General features: G+C 41.8%; 1 long non-coding RNA gene across 1 annotated transcript in view; it reads right to left on the bottom strand.

Moving 5' to 3' along the window:
• Positions 1-356: 356 nt before the first annotated feature.
• Positions 357-16,209, bottom strand: part of LOC125374751 — a 38,622-nt gene continuing 22,769 nt past the window's right edge. The window contains exon 2 of the long non-coding RNA XR_007218745.1: positions 357-1,056. This is a non-coding gene — a long non-coding RNA (uncharacterized LOC125374751). The remainder of the gene's footprint in view (positions 1,057-16,209) is intronic.

Here is a 16,209-nt window from a genome sequence, read left to right as displayed (position 1 = left end):
CTTTTCTCCCCAAGTATTTTATCGAAAACTTAAACTATATGTTTTCTTTCTGTGTGCAATTTTGAAAACTATTTTCGTGTCGTTTTGATTAACATTTGTCCAAGACATATCGCTCAATGAGTCCTCTGTGTGTGTGTGTGTGTGTGTGTGTGTGTGTGTGTGTGTGTGTGTGTGTGTGTGATGAATCAACTTATCAGCGAAAGATTCATTAAAAACATCATTACAAGGACTACTTATTGTGGTTTCTCATAAAAGAACATGGGCTATTGGAATATACTTTTGTCGTGGTATTTAGGAGTGTGACAATGGCCAAAAACGTTTGGCATGAGAAAAATACATTTCATAACAAAATCGTCTTTATTTAATGAAGGGTCGATTTATTCAATATAGCGTTACAGGATATCAGTCGTCAGTGTCAGCAGATTGGAATACAAATTACATATCCAGAACAACATTTTATTATTGTGTGGGAATTTGTTGAAAGCGCAGTGTAACCAAACGTATTGTCTTGCAACTTTACGATTTATTTACCACCCACAAGAAAAATTCGACCACTTATATCATGTTGGCGGAAAACAAATAACTTGTCCCTGTTCTTTCAGGATATTTGATTAAATTCGAGAATGCAGATTTTATACCATTCAAGTCCTCATAACAACGTTTGTAAACCCATGCCCCCCTTAACCACCCCCACCCCCATCCCCCATTCTGTCTATGATGACTTGTTTCTATAGAATTCAAATTAAAAGTTCCTTTTTTCATTCACCAAACCAAGAATCCAAATCCTCTCCCCGACCTCTCACCCTCGACAAATCTGCCTTCGTTTTCATCCCCAAAGTCCGTGTTTCCTTGTCGTCGGTAAATATCTTAAATCGCAGATTGTCTTGTATGGTCGAACTATCGGCAGTGTTAACCACCAATTACTCCCGTTCATCAGGCTTTTGATGGTTAGTCAGGTTTCCGCCTTGTTTTCCGTTTCGATTTTTTGCTCATCCCGAAGGCCGCTCCTCGTCCGTATGTTTTCCAGTCCAACTTTTCCCATGCCGGGTCGTCCATCTGTGACAAGAATACAAAGGCAAGATTAGCCAAGCGCTCTTGAAAACTTTTGTTGTCCGTCTTTTTATTCATTCGATGGAATTTAGGTTTTATTAGGTTTAATTTGTTTCCAGGTTGTTAGCCGTCGTACTGGGTCACGCCAAGACAAACTGTCACTTTATTAATGATTTTCAGTCTTTGAAGGAAAGGAATTTGTCTTCCTTGTGAAATATACACATTCAAGCGTACATATCAAAGATAGATTTTGTCGATCGTGCGCAGTACGGAACAGTTAAGAAAGTTGAAATCGATGAAAACAATAGCAAGAAATTTGAAAATTATCAGATCGTGAAAATATGATAATATGGGAAATTACTGAAAACGTCTCCGTTGAAAGGGTTGAATACAAATACACAAAACATATCGACGAAATACCTTGAGTAAGGAAAAGTAAAGGTTTCATTTTAAACTTCATTCAAAGAGTATAGACTTTCCAATAGATACAAAACACCGGGGCGTTCAATTTTGTATTGTCAAGATACTGAAACAAAATATTTAGTAATAAAAAAAACAAACATTTAGTAATAAACCACACTATGCATGTGTTGTTTTTCAAATTATTTACCTCATATTTTTTTCCGTATTGAATCAATATCAAAGATATAATTATAATTTGGAAGGTGCCTTTTAGATAGAAATATATACATATATATTTCTTGTTATTGTTTCCATCGATATATATATCGATGTGTGTGTGTGTGTGTGTGTGTGTGTGTGAGCTTTTTATGACTTCACATTGGTATTATGCATCGCATGTTCTTTAACGATTAAAAATAACATGTCAAAACTTATAAACTTCAAATTTGCAAGTGTCCAGTGACGTCTTCCCGTTAGTTGATACGTGCTATTCATTATCTTCAAGATTAAGACAAACACAACAATCTGCACATACAGGGTTAGAAATAACAGTATCGCTTTAGCGTCCCCATGTCCTTTCACATCACACGACTGATATTTCTCCGATTAAAAGTAGATAAACAATTGGCACGTAAAATGAAATCCGCAATCTTTATCGTGCCAAGACAAGAATAATGGCTGGTTCAGTATCTTTTCAAATTTCTCTCAGGAATGGTTTGTTGGCAAACGAATATACGTTAAGGGTGGGGGTTTTCATTTTTCCGTGACTGTACGAACAATACCAAGAAGAGAAAGGCACAGCTTGTCCGTATATTGTGAGAAAATGTTTGCTAATGCGAACTGTTCAGCCTTGGGAGCGAGAGTGTCCTTCCATTACAACCGACGAGCCGTTTCTGTGTAATTGCTCAAACAAAGGACCGCGAAGAGAATTTTATTTTTGTTTAGAATTGCTGCATTATCGCGACGATATCGTCTAAAAGAGAAGCTTCCGCTCGCGACAAGTACTGATTTCATCACGGTGTGCGCGGCGTCCAAAAGATCTCGCGAGATTTGTCGTCATAATGGGATTAAATGGAGACTCTTTGAAATGTGGATGAGCTCTAGGTGCAATGGAGAGTGGTGAAAAGCCACGAAAACATTATCTTTTTAGGCGGCTGACAGGTAAAACAAAACCTGCCCGTGCAAGAGCGAGAAAACACGATCTTGATGTTTGGTTAGCTCTTCTGTCGAGTCTCCAAGCCTATGGAGTGCCTTGCATGGCGAATTCTGGATTCAAAGACCAAGCCCTAGCACAATCCCTTTGCCCTAAGGCAGAGTGCTCGGACAATATAACACATGAAAACCATCTACCAAACCGCCCGTTAAAATTGGTTGCTATTTTTCAGCGAATAATAGTCTCTAAGCTTTCCGTTTCGCGACTGGCGGCCTTTGCCAAGAGTTGGCCAGCAATTTTGTGCACCTGAGTTGTCGCATTCAAGCGGGACTTCCTTTTTAGTGGAAACATTGGGCGGATACAAAGACGGCGGTTTCCAACGCGTAAACACTTGATAGTAGAAGGTCGCTCTCAACACGCACCGACTCGGATAGGCTTTGGTGTGTAGTTTAATCAATGACTAGTCTTAGGGTCACGGCAAACAACGTTATCTATAGGCACATCTCTTATACAATGCTCATAGACTGGTCTTTCAGGTAGCAAATGTTAAATTCATGTTCAAGGGCTTCTTTAATTGTCGCAAGAGCAAACACGGATAATGACCAATTCCGTTTGCTTCTGGAACTGTTTAGGGATCGCTGCTTTCGATTTTGGGTCCAAAAATCTCTCTTGTGTTTTGGGATATACATAGAATTGTTACATGTTTTAGGTCGTGCAATGTGAGCATTTGTGCGCCGACCGATGACCCCTTTCAGTCTAAACAAGTGTTTTTTTGTTCATGAACACATAAAAAGCAGAGAATTACCTCGTCAAGTCTCTTTCCAAGACAATAACTAGAAGTTATTCATGTGTGTTTGTGAGCTTTAATTGGGGTTAAACGGAAGTTCGTGTTCATAATAAAACTGGTGGTTTATCAATAATCCGTTACCACGTGTGTGTTACTGCTAGATGTTGGCAAGTCGGACAATACGCTTACAAGTGTTGCATATTGTCGCATAAATGACACATCATCTATGCAGTGTGTTTAAAGTGGACTTTTCTTCAAAGCCTGGAGCCCATTGTCAGTAAAAATGTTAGGGATCGTGAATATGTTTTGGGATAATTTTATGAATTTGTGTGTTCTTCACTTCAAAAAATATCCCCCAAAATATTCCTGATCCCCAATTTAATTTGTTCAGTATAGGTTCAGAAGTTGCTATAAGCATTATGGTTGATGGTGTTAAACTGTTTAATTATTGGTATTGTGGATGTCTGTGTGTAGTGCGACACTTTAGTGTACAGGTACAACTAAAGTGGACCCATTTTATAGAGCGGCGTGTGTGAGGTTTTAATTTTATTTTACGACAATCAATTTACAGGTTCAACTAAATTGGAGACTTTCATAGAGTGGCGTGTGTGAGGTTTGAGTTATTTCACGACACATCAATTTACAGGTTCAGCTGACTTGGACTCATATGGAAACAATATGGTGCATTCAGATTGTTGCTGTGATCCTTTTGTTGTGGGTTCGAATCCGAGATCTAGGTTTCTTGGTCCACCTGCTCCGGAGAGAGGTGAGGTGAAACGGTGTTTAACGTCGCGTTCAAGATTATTGCACTTATATAGCGGCATGCACGCACGTGTGTGTCTGTGTGTGTCTGCTTGTACTAGTCCGCACTGATGCCGAGTTATAGTGCTAGCCCACTGCGATACCATGCCGCAGTTTAACATGAATACCCCACTCAGACCCAGTATACTGACTCCGAGCCGACCAGGATCAAACCCTGAACCTTCCGCTCTCCGGGCGGACGCTCTATCACTAGACCAGAGAGAGAGAGAGAGAGAGAGAGAGAGAGAGAGAGAGAGAGAGAGAGAGAGAGAGAGAGAGAGAGAGAGAGAGAGAGAGAGAGAGAGAGAGAGAGAGAGAGAGAGAGAGAGAGAGAGAGAGAGAGAGAGAGAGAGAGAGAGAGAGAGAGAGTATTTAATTCCCTACTTTTTCAGATATTTACATTTATCCCCTGTCAACTAGCAAACATTGCCCCACGACTGTACCGTTAAACCTATATGGGTGACACATCAAAGACCCGTCCACAAGCAGTAAAATCGATACCTTGCCCGTGCCACCACACTCCAAGACGTCCCTTGAGCAGAAGACCAACTTCTTCAAGACCGTGATCCGGGCACTTTCCTCGCCCTTGGAACCTTGGGAACTTTCCCCCCTGTCCTCAGCCCCGGACTAACAGCGCGGGGCAAATATTTGCAGAGAGGCGAGTCTCTCGCAGGAAACAGACGTACAAAGATTCTAGGGTTACCGCGCGCGTTCGACAGGCATGCACAGACTCACGACATTCACGGACCGTGTTTGTATTACTCCGCCGCATGATGGTTGCACGTGCTTGTCTGTTGTCCTGCACGTGCTAGAACAAAGGGTTTAATGACTGCTTGAAAAGTGGCAGAGTTTTTACTTCTAGGTCTCGTGATTTGGCCCAAAATGTTATGTTTTCTTAAATGTGCCTCGCACAGGTTGTGCCGGTGCAAATAGGTATGTTCACAAGTTCGGGACGAGAACATTCGTGATTTGAAGCAGTCGTGTAGGATTAAGCAGTGTTTCAGAGACACATATAAACACTTCCGGTGCGGTATAATTAGGAGTATTAATGGGCAGCGTATTTAATAATAATAGGGCAATACCAATTTTGAATCTATATTAAGTATACCTGTTTTCGTTTTAATTTGCGATTTTAGACTTTAAACAAGACTGAAGCATGTTTAGACTTAAATATATTACAGAGGATATTGTTTTAAATAATTAAGTCTTGGCAAAGCAAATCAATGGCTGACTGCGTGAGGGTGACACAGTATACATACTTCCTTGTCCTTGTTTTAGCCTTTTGATGCCGGGCGTCAGGCAGGGTAACAACAAGTACCATCTTTTAACTTCTTTTGGTATGCCGAGGATCGAACTCCGGACCTTCCGCTCTCCGGGCCGGGCTCTCCATGCTGCTGACTGCATGAACAGCGTTCAGCACCGGGTTCAGTGACGCAATCACCATGGTAACGCATCGTAACCACCCGATCCACGTTTGCGTGTGTGTGTTAGTTGCTTACGCCACACGCAGCAATGGTTAAGTATTATGAAGACGGTCTGTATATAATCGAGTATGGACCAGACGATACAGACATTGACATCACGAGCATCGATCTACGCAATTGGGATACGATGACATGCATCAACCAATTCGGCGAGTCTGACCACCCGATGCCGTTAGTCGTATCGTACGACAAGCAAGAGTTGCTAAGGATCAATTCTTACCCGGATCTTCACGGGGACGATCCTCATTAGTGGGTTCTTGCAATTATCGCTCACCAGAATATACGGTCGAATTTGGATAAATTTATGCGGTTACTGCCCATTCAAACCGTTTCAGTTCAGAAGAATCTATCGAGATATATTCATGAAATATTTAAATATGTATGAATCCATACAACAGAAGGATATGATACATTCATACCTACAATGCTCTCATCTTGCCATATATAATTCATGTCTATATGCTTATTTGTGTACCACCGCAGGCGGTTGGAAGAGGAATAATCTATTCTATTCTGGTAAGACAAATCTCTAGGATTGCTTTGTAATAACAGTTGAGGCACGGGAGGAATTTACTGTGCAGAGTTGCGTCCCTTAGGCACACCAGAAACCTATGATCCTGGGTTCGAATCCCGGTTCGCCCGATTATGTTTCTAGGTTTGTCAGCACCATACCAGTGCTCGTGGGTTTCCCCGAAGTGGTAAACGTCTGAGACCTGCATCAGTTCAGGCTTTCCTCCCACATTAAGCTGACACGCCGTGATATAACTGGAATACTGTTCAAAGCAGCGTTAAACCCAACTCACTCACTTGTAGCAGTCCCCAATTTAACATTTGTCCCCAAGGCGATCGTAGCGCTACGTCCGTCGTAACTTTAACTTTCAGACTGACGTCAGACGCAGAACGACTTAGCTCTCTAAAACGGGGGCCAGTATATTACTCCACTAATGTCCCCACTCCACCCTCTAAAAAAAGAAAGAAAGGAAAAGATCCACCTATCCATTACGGAAATACCTCATTCCCCTTATCGATATCTTCAACAAACATTAGGTTCAATACCTTTGAAATGTAAAATTCGATCTCGAAATGTATATGTCCGTGCGACCCGAGCAGCGAGCATCAATACACTTCGTGTTCATATTACTCGACAAATATGATACATGGTGTTGATTTAGTGTTGGCCTCTGTTTAGATATCCACTCTGTCTTATCATATCTATATTGATTAAAACGTGATGCTTGCTTGTAATCATTGCGATGTCAAAAGTACACGTTTTTCATGCCACTGCAGACGGGGCAATGTTATTATGTTTTCATTGTTTTGACGAGTGATGTTAAAGTGCGGCCCTTTCCCAAACTCGGACACAATTTCACAGTTCATGTATCGAATTTGAAACGTTTACATGAACCTTGTTCTATGCACTTTTTACCACTGTTACGGGTGTTAGGAATGGAGCCATTTTGTGGAGTAAATCACTCGACGGAGACCGCCTCCGTGGTCTAGTGGTAGAGCGTCCGCCCGGAGAGCGGAAGGTCCGGGGTTCCATCCCCGGCCGCGTCATACCAAAAGACGTTAAAAGATGGTACTTGTTGTTACCCTGTCAGGCGCTCGGCATTAAGGGGCTAAAACAAGGACTGGTCGGCTCGGAGTCAGTATACTGTGTCTGAGTGGGGTATTCATGTTAAACTGCGGCATGGTATCTCAGTGGGCTAGCACTATAAATCGGTATCAGTCCGGTCTAGTGCAAGCAGCCACACACACACACACGTGCATGTACGTCGCTATATAAGTGCAATAATCTTGGACGCGACGTTAAACCCAATTTCACCTCACCTCACTCGACGGAGGCTGTGTCCTTTTGGGCTTGATTTCGTGTTGTGTGTTTTTGTGTGTGCCATGTTACAGTCAATCATGGCGTTATAGAGTACCTGTCTGTAATAACAAATCATTCTGACGTATATCCATAATTTCCTGTTTCAAATATATTTCCAAATAATCTCTTTTGATACAGGTTATAATACCACGGGAAAAAATATAACACGCCTTAAGTCTCTTGTCTAATTAAAGAGTATCACTTTATCACGTGGGGTACATTTACAGCCTAATAAATGGACCGCACGCAGTACATGTCAGAGGATTGTGTGCTGCACGTGCATTCCATGCAAAACGTGATAATTGGCAGCGCCTTAAGCAAGATTGAAAACATGCACAGGTTTGCCGTGCGTTATTTTTGTCGCAACTGTCACACGTTCTCACATGATGTGAGGGACAGGATTCGCACATGGGCAAAAACTGACTTGGGTTGATGCAGCAATCATGTTATAACGGTCACCTGATGTTTCATTATTTCTAAATAACATCTAAAACGATTGAGTCTTTCAAACGTGATGATATATTGCTTGTCACAGTTGGTATTTGGGAAACACATATTTAATGTGTGTCATTACAATGTGTGACGCCCATTTCTGGTGAACCGCCTCCGTGGTCTTGTGGTAGAGCGTCCGCCCGGAGAGCGGAAGGTCCAGGGTTCGATCCCGGGCCGCGTCATACAAGAAGACGTTAAAAGATTGTACTTGTTGTTACCCTGTCTGGCGCTCGGCATTAAGGGGCTAAAACAAGGACTGGTCGTCTCGGAGTCAGTATACTGTGTCTGAGTGGGGTATTCATGTTAAACTGCGGCATGGTATCTCAGTGAGCTAGCACTATAAATCGGCATCAGTCCGGACTAGTACAAGCAGCCACACACATACACGTGCATGCACGTCGCTATATAAGTGCAATAATCTTGGACGCGACGTTAAACCCAATTTCACCTCATTTCTGGTGTCCCCCGCCGTGATATTGCTGGAATATTGCTAAAGGCGGCGTAAAACCATACTCACTCACCCACTCACTAATGTGTGTCATATACCGACCATTATTGACAGTCTATTTCCAACACTTCGGGAGAAGTGCTATCGACGATTATTATTATAGGCGTATGCCTAATGGAAAGTAGTATACAGAAACGCGTGTATTTTACTAGTAAACACTTACATTAGTTCAAATAGCGTATATACATTTACAATGTAATGCATTGAATAATATATTACTGAATATAAATCAGATCAAATACACCAGGTGGGGATTACGGGGCAGTATTGTCCCATTATACCATGTACTACCATGTAACTTAAATATAATTGGTATGATCTTCATAGTTTGTTTGTTTGTTTGTTTGTTGTTTAACGCCGCACTCAGCAATATTCCAGCTATATGACGACGGTCTGTAAATAATCGTGTCTGGGCCAGACAATCCAGTGATTGACATCATGAGCATCGATCCACGTAATTGGGATCGATGACATGCATCAACCATGTCAGCGAGCTTGACCAACCGATCCCGTTAGTCGTCTTTTACGACAAGCATAGTCGCCGTTTACGGCAGGTTTGGGTTGCTGAAGACCTATTCTACCCCGGATCTTCACGGGTCGACCTTCATAGAAAAGCATACCCATGAAGATCCGGGGTAGAATAGGTCTTCAGCAGCCCATACCTGCCGTAAACGGCGACTATGCTTGTCGTAAGAGGCGGCTAACGGGATCGGGTGGTCAAGCTCTCTGACTTTGTTGATGCATGTCATCGTATCCCAACTGTGTGGATCGATGCTCATGATGTCAATCACTGGATTGTCTGGTCCAGACTCGAATGTTTACAGATAAAGCTGAAATATTGCTGTGTGCGGCGTTAAACAACAAACAAACAAATCATAGAAAAGTTATCTGTCTGTCTGTTATGTACGCTGCCGGTGGCACGGATGGCCCAGTCATCTGAGGCGCTGCAATTCGCTGTGCAGAGTTGCATCCCTTCGGCACACCAGGAACCTATGAACGTGGCCTCGAATCTCGGTCCGCCCCGATTATGTTTCTGAACCATACCCTGCATCACTTCGGGCTTTTCTCGGTGTCTAGCCGGGAGCGCCACATTTCAGAAATGGCTATTGCCGGTAGGGCCACATTTCCAGCTGAGTGCATTTCACCTATTCTAGCGGGTAATTAATTAATCCGATTACCGATACCTTTAAATGAGTGTCCCACATTTAAATTACTAAGCGTGGTGTTCTTTAGAGATACCTTTAAATGAGTATCTCACATTTAAATTACGAAGCGTGGTGTTCTTTAGAGATACCTTTAAATGAGTATCTCACATTTAAATTACTAAGCGTGGTGTTCTTTAGAGATACCTTTAAATGAGTATCTCACATTTGTATTGTCAAGGAGTGCACTGCAAGGATGGAATCACTTCGAAAACCAAGGCCACCGTACCAACAATCACCTGGAAGGGTGGCACAACAAGATAAAGAAACTTGCCAAGAAGTGCCAACCGAACATCTACGAGGTAGTGAAGCTATTTCAGCGAGAACAGTCACTCAAAGAGGTTGCAGTCCTGAGACTCTCTCACCAGTGGTCAGAACCTTCGCGAAGAAAGAAGTACAAGGCAATCGATGCACGTATTGCGTCTCTCAAGATCCAGCTCCTGAACCAACACCTGAGTGAGATGGAATATGCTGACCACGTGGGCGACCTCCTTCATCTGCAGTTATGATCCATTATGATATTCATATGCTATTCAATATATATCCTTGTTGAATAAGAAATGAGAAAACAAGACTTGTTTTGTTATATACGGTAACCTGTTAGAATCACAAAGCATGTTTTGACAGCATAGCCGTGAGAGCCACATTATACAATCACGCAACCATAACCATTGCCGGGAGCGCCACATCAATTTGGGCTATCTATTTTCGAAATGTGGCGTTGCCGGCCTGTAACCCTTTTCTCCCACATTAAGCTTACACGTCATGATATAACTGGAATACTGTTCAAAGCGACGTTAAGCCCAACTCGCAAATAATACATATAAGCATGACATAAAAATGTACGAAAAGTGTACCTATCTGATATATATATATATATGTGTGTGTGTGTGTGTGTGTGTGTGTGTGTGTGTGTGTGTGTGTGTGTGTGTGTGTGTGTGTGTGTGTGTGTCTGAAATAGTAAACATAAATCTCATACTTAAGTACAGTTCGTATTAAGCTGTGTTTATTGGTTAAAGTCACGCTTAATCTCGTAACTCACAAACATGAAGGGCAAAAACCAATATGGCGGCTTGCGGTAACCACGGACGCTTTAGCCAAGCAAGAATTTGGCGTTATCAATTGGCTTTGTCATTCCAGGGGTGAGACAATTGAGTTGATTATCTACACACAATACTTGATGACATACACCTGCTCTCTGGCTTTTGTTAGTGTTGCTGGGTATAGGAGCAATTACACACGGAGCAAGTATCCCCGTGTAATCTGGTCCGTGGGATAAAATTACACAGGGAACAATTTCCATGTCACCGCGGGTATTTTCACCTCGAGGGGATTAAAATAGGTGTCGAAAGACAGCAGAGCGCTAATCTGGTATTAAGGCCACCACTCCGGGGGTAAAATACCTGCCGAAATGGACAGGTGGGGGAAACGAGATGACGGACGGACTGAAATTCACACCAGGTGACGGAGGTAGTTTCGACAGGTGTGTCGAGACGGGGAAAGGGTAGAACTAGTGATTAGTTGTCTAATTACAGTAAAGGCGGTTCAGTTGAAACAGTAACTTGTTGATTTGACGTTGAACCAAAACAAAGCATTCACTGGTATACTATACGCCTACAGTAGTTCTTCAAAAGGTGGGACTGACCACTGACGTCTTTGTGTACATTCATATATTTTAGTTAAAAAAATATATGCGAATTACGGATTTCATTCTTCAACTTCTTTGTTTGGTTTGATGAAAGAAGAAACATTATCATTGAAGGTTCGATAAATTAATTTTCATAAATTCGTGACGAAATAATGTTGTCGTTATTGTGTTTTCAGAATTTTGGTGGCGCCGTGACAATATGTTTAAAATAATACAATAATATACTGGTATCACTATTTGCTTTACTCGTCTATTGTTTTTTTATTTACTTATAACCCTGTGACTTCCACAATACATGTTTTACTTGTGTAACACACATAGGGCTGTGTATATGATGATCAGTAGTGGTGGAAATAGCACAGTAGCCACTAGTAGCCACAAGTAGTAGCACATAGAAGTAGCGGTCGTTGTAGGTGTGGGAGGTAGTAGTAGTAGTATAGTAGTAGTAGAAGAAGAAGCAGTAGTAGTGGTAGTAGTGAAATCAGCAACATCAGTAGTAGTTGGTTTGTTGTTTAACGCCGCACTCAGCAATATTCCAGCTATATGTCGGCGGTCTGTAAATAATCGAGTCTGGACCAGACAATCCAGTGATTGATATCAACATCAGTAGTAGTAGTGGTGCTGGTGGTGGTAATAGTAGTAGTGGTGGTGGTAGTAGTAGTGGTAGTGATATTAGTGGTAGAAGTAGTGGAAGTGGTAGTAATAGTGGTGGTAGTGGTAGTAGTAGTTGTAGTGATGGTTTTGGTAGTGGTAGTAGTAGTGGTGGTAGTGGTAGTAGTGGTGGTAGTGGTAGTAGTGATTGTGGTAGTGGTAGTTGTAGTAGTGGTAGTGGTGGTGGTAGTGGTAGTACTTTTAGTGGTAGAAGTGGTAGTGGTGATAGTTGTAGTGGTAGTGGTAGTACTTGTAGTGGTAGTGGTGGTAGTTGTAGTGGTAGTGGTAGAGGTAGTGGTGGTGGTGATAGTGGTAGCAGAATAGACAATAGCATAGCCACTATCCATCCGCCATATGCTGACAAGTGAAGTAGCCACCAGACAAATCTTAGGTCAGCATTGTGTCCAGCCACCCGCCAAACGGAAGACGAGACTAGTGAAAATGCCGCCGCACGCGCGTGCTGACCAGATAGACGATGACCCGTGATTACAGCCAATTTAAACGCAGCACACCATACGGCCGTGGAGAATGTTTTACAAGAACCATATGTCTCTGGCAAAAAACACATTAGGCTAAATTTAGGTGCAATAACGATCATAAAAAAGTGTATGCTTCTTTTTCTACGATAATGGTAATTCCCGTTGACTAAGTAGCTCTTTAGGCGCTTTTGGAATCAACGGAGCGTCGCAAACTAGAATAATACACCAATTTTCTTTGTATTGTGTATAAAAGTTACTATTACAAATCCGTAATCCGCTTCGTTAGTCAGGTGGGCTTTTACAAGCAACCGTGGGCCGTGACGACCTTACTCTCAGGTGAGGGCGGCAACTTCAAAGAATTCTCGGCAGGTGGGCAAGGTGAAAGTGACAGTGTGTGCTTTCAAGTACCCCTCGACAATGGGGGCGGGGAAAATGGGTTTTAAGGTTGGAAGGGGGGATAATTAGTGCACGACTATGTCCACCTACTGTAATTTGGTCAGTCGGCTTTTATCCCATTGGGTTGTTCGGTCACGTGTGTAGTCAATAAAAATATTGTCAAAAAAGATTTGAAAGTGGGAGATCGCGAGTCAAGTTTGTAAATGGGTCATCTATTCAGGCCACTCAGGAAGTATGCGTGGTGTGCTCGTATTCAATTTGAGTGTCAAATATTAACAATATATTTTTGGAATATTTATTCAGAAAGCAGAAATGGTGTGTCTGCGCCGTACTCACTATTCAAAGACAATTTCACCAACATAATGACCGTTGAGTAAGATCTGTTTCATTATCATTCATAGCTTTCATCTGCTGTTTGGGGATACAAGGACGTGTCTCAGTATCTTCAGCTGCGAACATGTTTCAGAAACATTCAGATCGAACTCTGCCAAAGCGGACACCACATTACCCGTAACATTTTCCCGTGGTTCTTTAAGCTATTGCCAACCAAATAAAACAAAGCCCTTGTTATCGGAATAATTATAAATGTGATCAACCTGGAAAATTATAAAACAACCAAAGATAAGTACTCAAATGCTTGTAACATTTTCCCGTGATTCTTTAAGCTATTGCCAACCAAATAAAACAAAGCCCTTGTTATCGGAATAATTATAAATGTGATCAACCTGGAAAATTATAAAACAACCAAAGATAAGTACTCAAATGCATGTAACATTTTCCCTTGATTCTTTAAGCTATTGCCAACCAAATAAAACAAAGCCCTTGTTATCGGAATAATTATAAATGTGATCAACCTGGAAAATTATAAAACAACCAAAGGTAAGTACTCAAATGCATGTAACATTTTCCCTTGATTCTTTAAGCTATTGCCAACCAAATAAAACAAAGCCCTTGTTATAAAAATGGAATTATTCTTAGCAGCCCAAAATACAAACGTTTTTTAAGATAGTTATTTTTTAATTTACTTTCTGACATCCATGGCAATATGGATGAAGTTTGATCAGCTTGAAGGGACTTAGTATCCCGTGCTTCACATCTGCATCATTTTCTGACAAGTTTAAGAAAGGTCCCGTAACATTAATTGTGGTGCGATGGTCAGTTTCATATTGAATTATCACAAGGTGATCTGATGTTAAAATGAGTTGAGGTGACATTCATCCTCGATTATCCAGAGCATTATATTTCCATTCTATTACAATAAATACCCTCTAGCCATTTGCTGTAATAGCTTCGCTTTGAGTCCGAATAGAATGGCAGGACGCTAAAATAGCCATCAAATCAAATTACTCTCATGAGCGAGAGACATTCTCTGCTGAGTTAGACACCGGAGAGATGGGAATGATGACGTCATTTTATGATGACGTCACTTCCGAAACGAAGCTTCGAATGGGCCTAGGACCCACAAAGCGACCGTAAGGCAACAACAGTCGTAAGTATGGAGTTACAATCACCTTAGCCCTAGAAAAGATAGGAATACACAATGCTATTTAGAATGTGGTCAAATGTAAGAAAGGTTATATTTGAGATAACACTTTCTTAGATAACACTTGGCACTCAATCCCCAAAGTTCTAGAATCTGCACTTATTACAAAGAAAGTGTTATCACCATTGTAACATTTGTTACGCTAGTTTTGTGGGATGGACCCGAGGGCATTTATTGAATTACACTCTGGATAATCTGGGATGGGGGACATTTGGCAAAACAATTTAACCGAAGCACATTTGCTTTGATTGTTTCCAGTTGCATTTGAAATGTTGATTAAACCATTAGATAACTGCAGGCTAGAAAAGGGGAACAATGGGAAATACGTTTTTAGTGTCACCGGTACTAGGGCACATTCTGGCTCTTAAAACCCAACATGCGACAACGTACGCGTAAATTTGTTTCACACAAAAAAAATGTTTTTGTATTGTTTAAGCGTAATTGTACAACGACAAGCGTTCTATATCATTGACATTATATACGCATATATTAACTTCAATTTAGTCACATATGTGTCTTTTTAAATTTTGGTCACATGTTTTTTTTTTGTCTTTTTGAAAATCATTTCAACCTTATTGGAATAACCTTTTTCGCGAAACAACTACTGTAGCATGAAGTTTTAAAAGAACGGGTTAGCCAAAAGCATACCATGTGTTAAAACGATCACATTTCAACGAAAGATGTCACAATCGTCAACCGTTGCATTACGGGTGTAGGACCACGAGTTCAGCTTCAAACAAATTATGTATTCAGAAAGTAAATATGACTGAAAGCTGAAGAATAATATAGTTTGGGGGCAGTGGCAAGGGTTGCGCTTGACAGCGGAGCGCTGGGGTTGGCCCAGCCGCCATTGTAGCCGTCGACATTGTTGGTAATAACGGCACGCGCGGTTTCAATAGCGCCCTCGCGTGGCTCCGTCAAAGCACGTGCCCTCTCCCAGCTCACAGGAGGACGTTTGGTATATATGAATAGCACTGCATCCTCTCAATTAGATTTGTGACAATTAGCCATGCGAGTGGGTAGCTCACCCCCACACCTTTGCTTGGGCACCTGTGGCAGGACAGTTGATCACAGCACAGGTAAAACCTTTCAAGGCAGATTCGGCCGCCTGCAAGCCTCGTCCTCGCATTTTCTCATTTGACATCAGTAACCCTAGGGGGTTAGTAGTCCCATTGAGAGTTCTTATTATGCATCGCTCGTGGATCTAAGGGTTAAGCAATGCTTGGTTCATAGTTGTCGGAAATTGGCCCAAATTTGATTGAAGCGAGAGCCGCACGCCCAAATGGACACTGCGCATGACGGATGGCCTTTGTGATTGTGTTGACGCGTGTCCGATTTGGGAAGCTGTCAAAACGGTGCCGTGTTGTGGAGATTTTCTGAAATGGCCATTTATGTTCATATACAATAGCTTGGGCAGATAGTTAAAGGTGGTATCTTTTGTCCACTCGCGAGGAACCGTATGATCCCACCCAAATACACCCCGCGACCTTCGCATAGACACGGTTGTAAAGTAATACACTTAAATCATAAATCTAATCTAGCTCTATCTCCGTTGTGGTTGTGCATTAATGGAGTCAGTCGGCTGAATCGGCCACGTTTCAGCAGCATCGGCTTTGTCAAGTTTGACACTGATTGAAACTGGGATTTCAGAGAAGGGAGTTTTCAAATCGTAAAATAATTGTATCGTTGACAAGGATAAAGTCATTAAAAGACGCGTGTGTAAGAAGAAAATGATTTCCAGTC

This window comes from Haliotis rufescens, unplaced genomic scaffold, assembly GCF_023055435.1.
Source record: "Haliotis rufescens isolate VD_foot unplaced genomic scaffold, xgHalRufe1.0.p SCAF_6, whole genome shotgun sequence".
Classification (NCBI taxonomy): Eukaryota; Metazoa; Mollusca; class Gastropoda; order Lepetellida; family Haliotidae; genus Haliotis; species Haliotis rufescens.
This window is presented reverse-complemented; position numbering and strand designations above follow the sequence as displayed.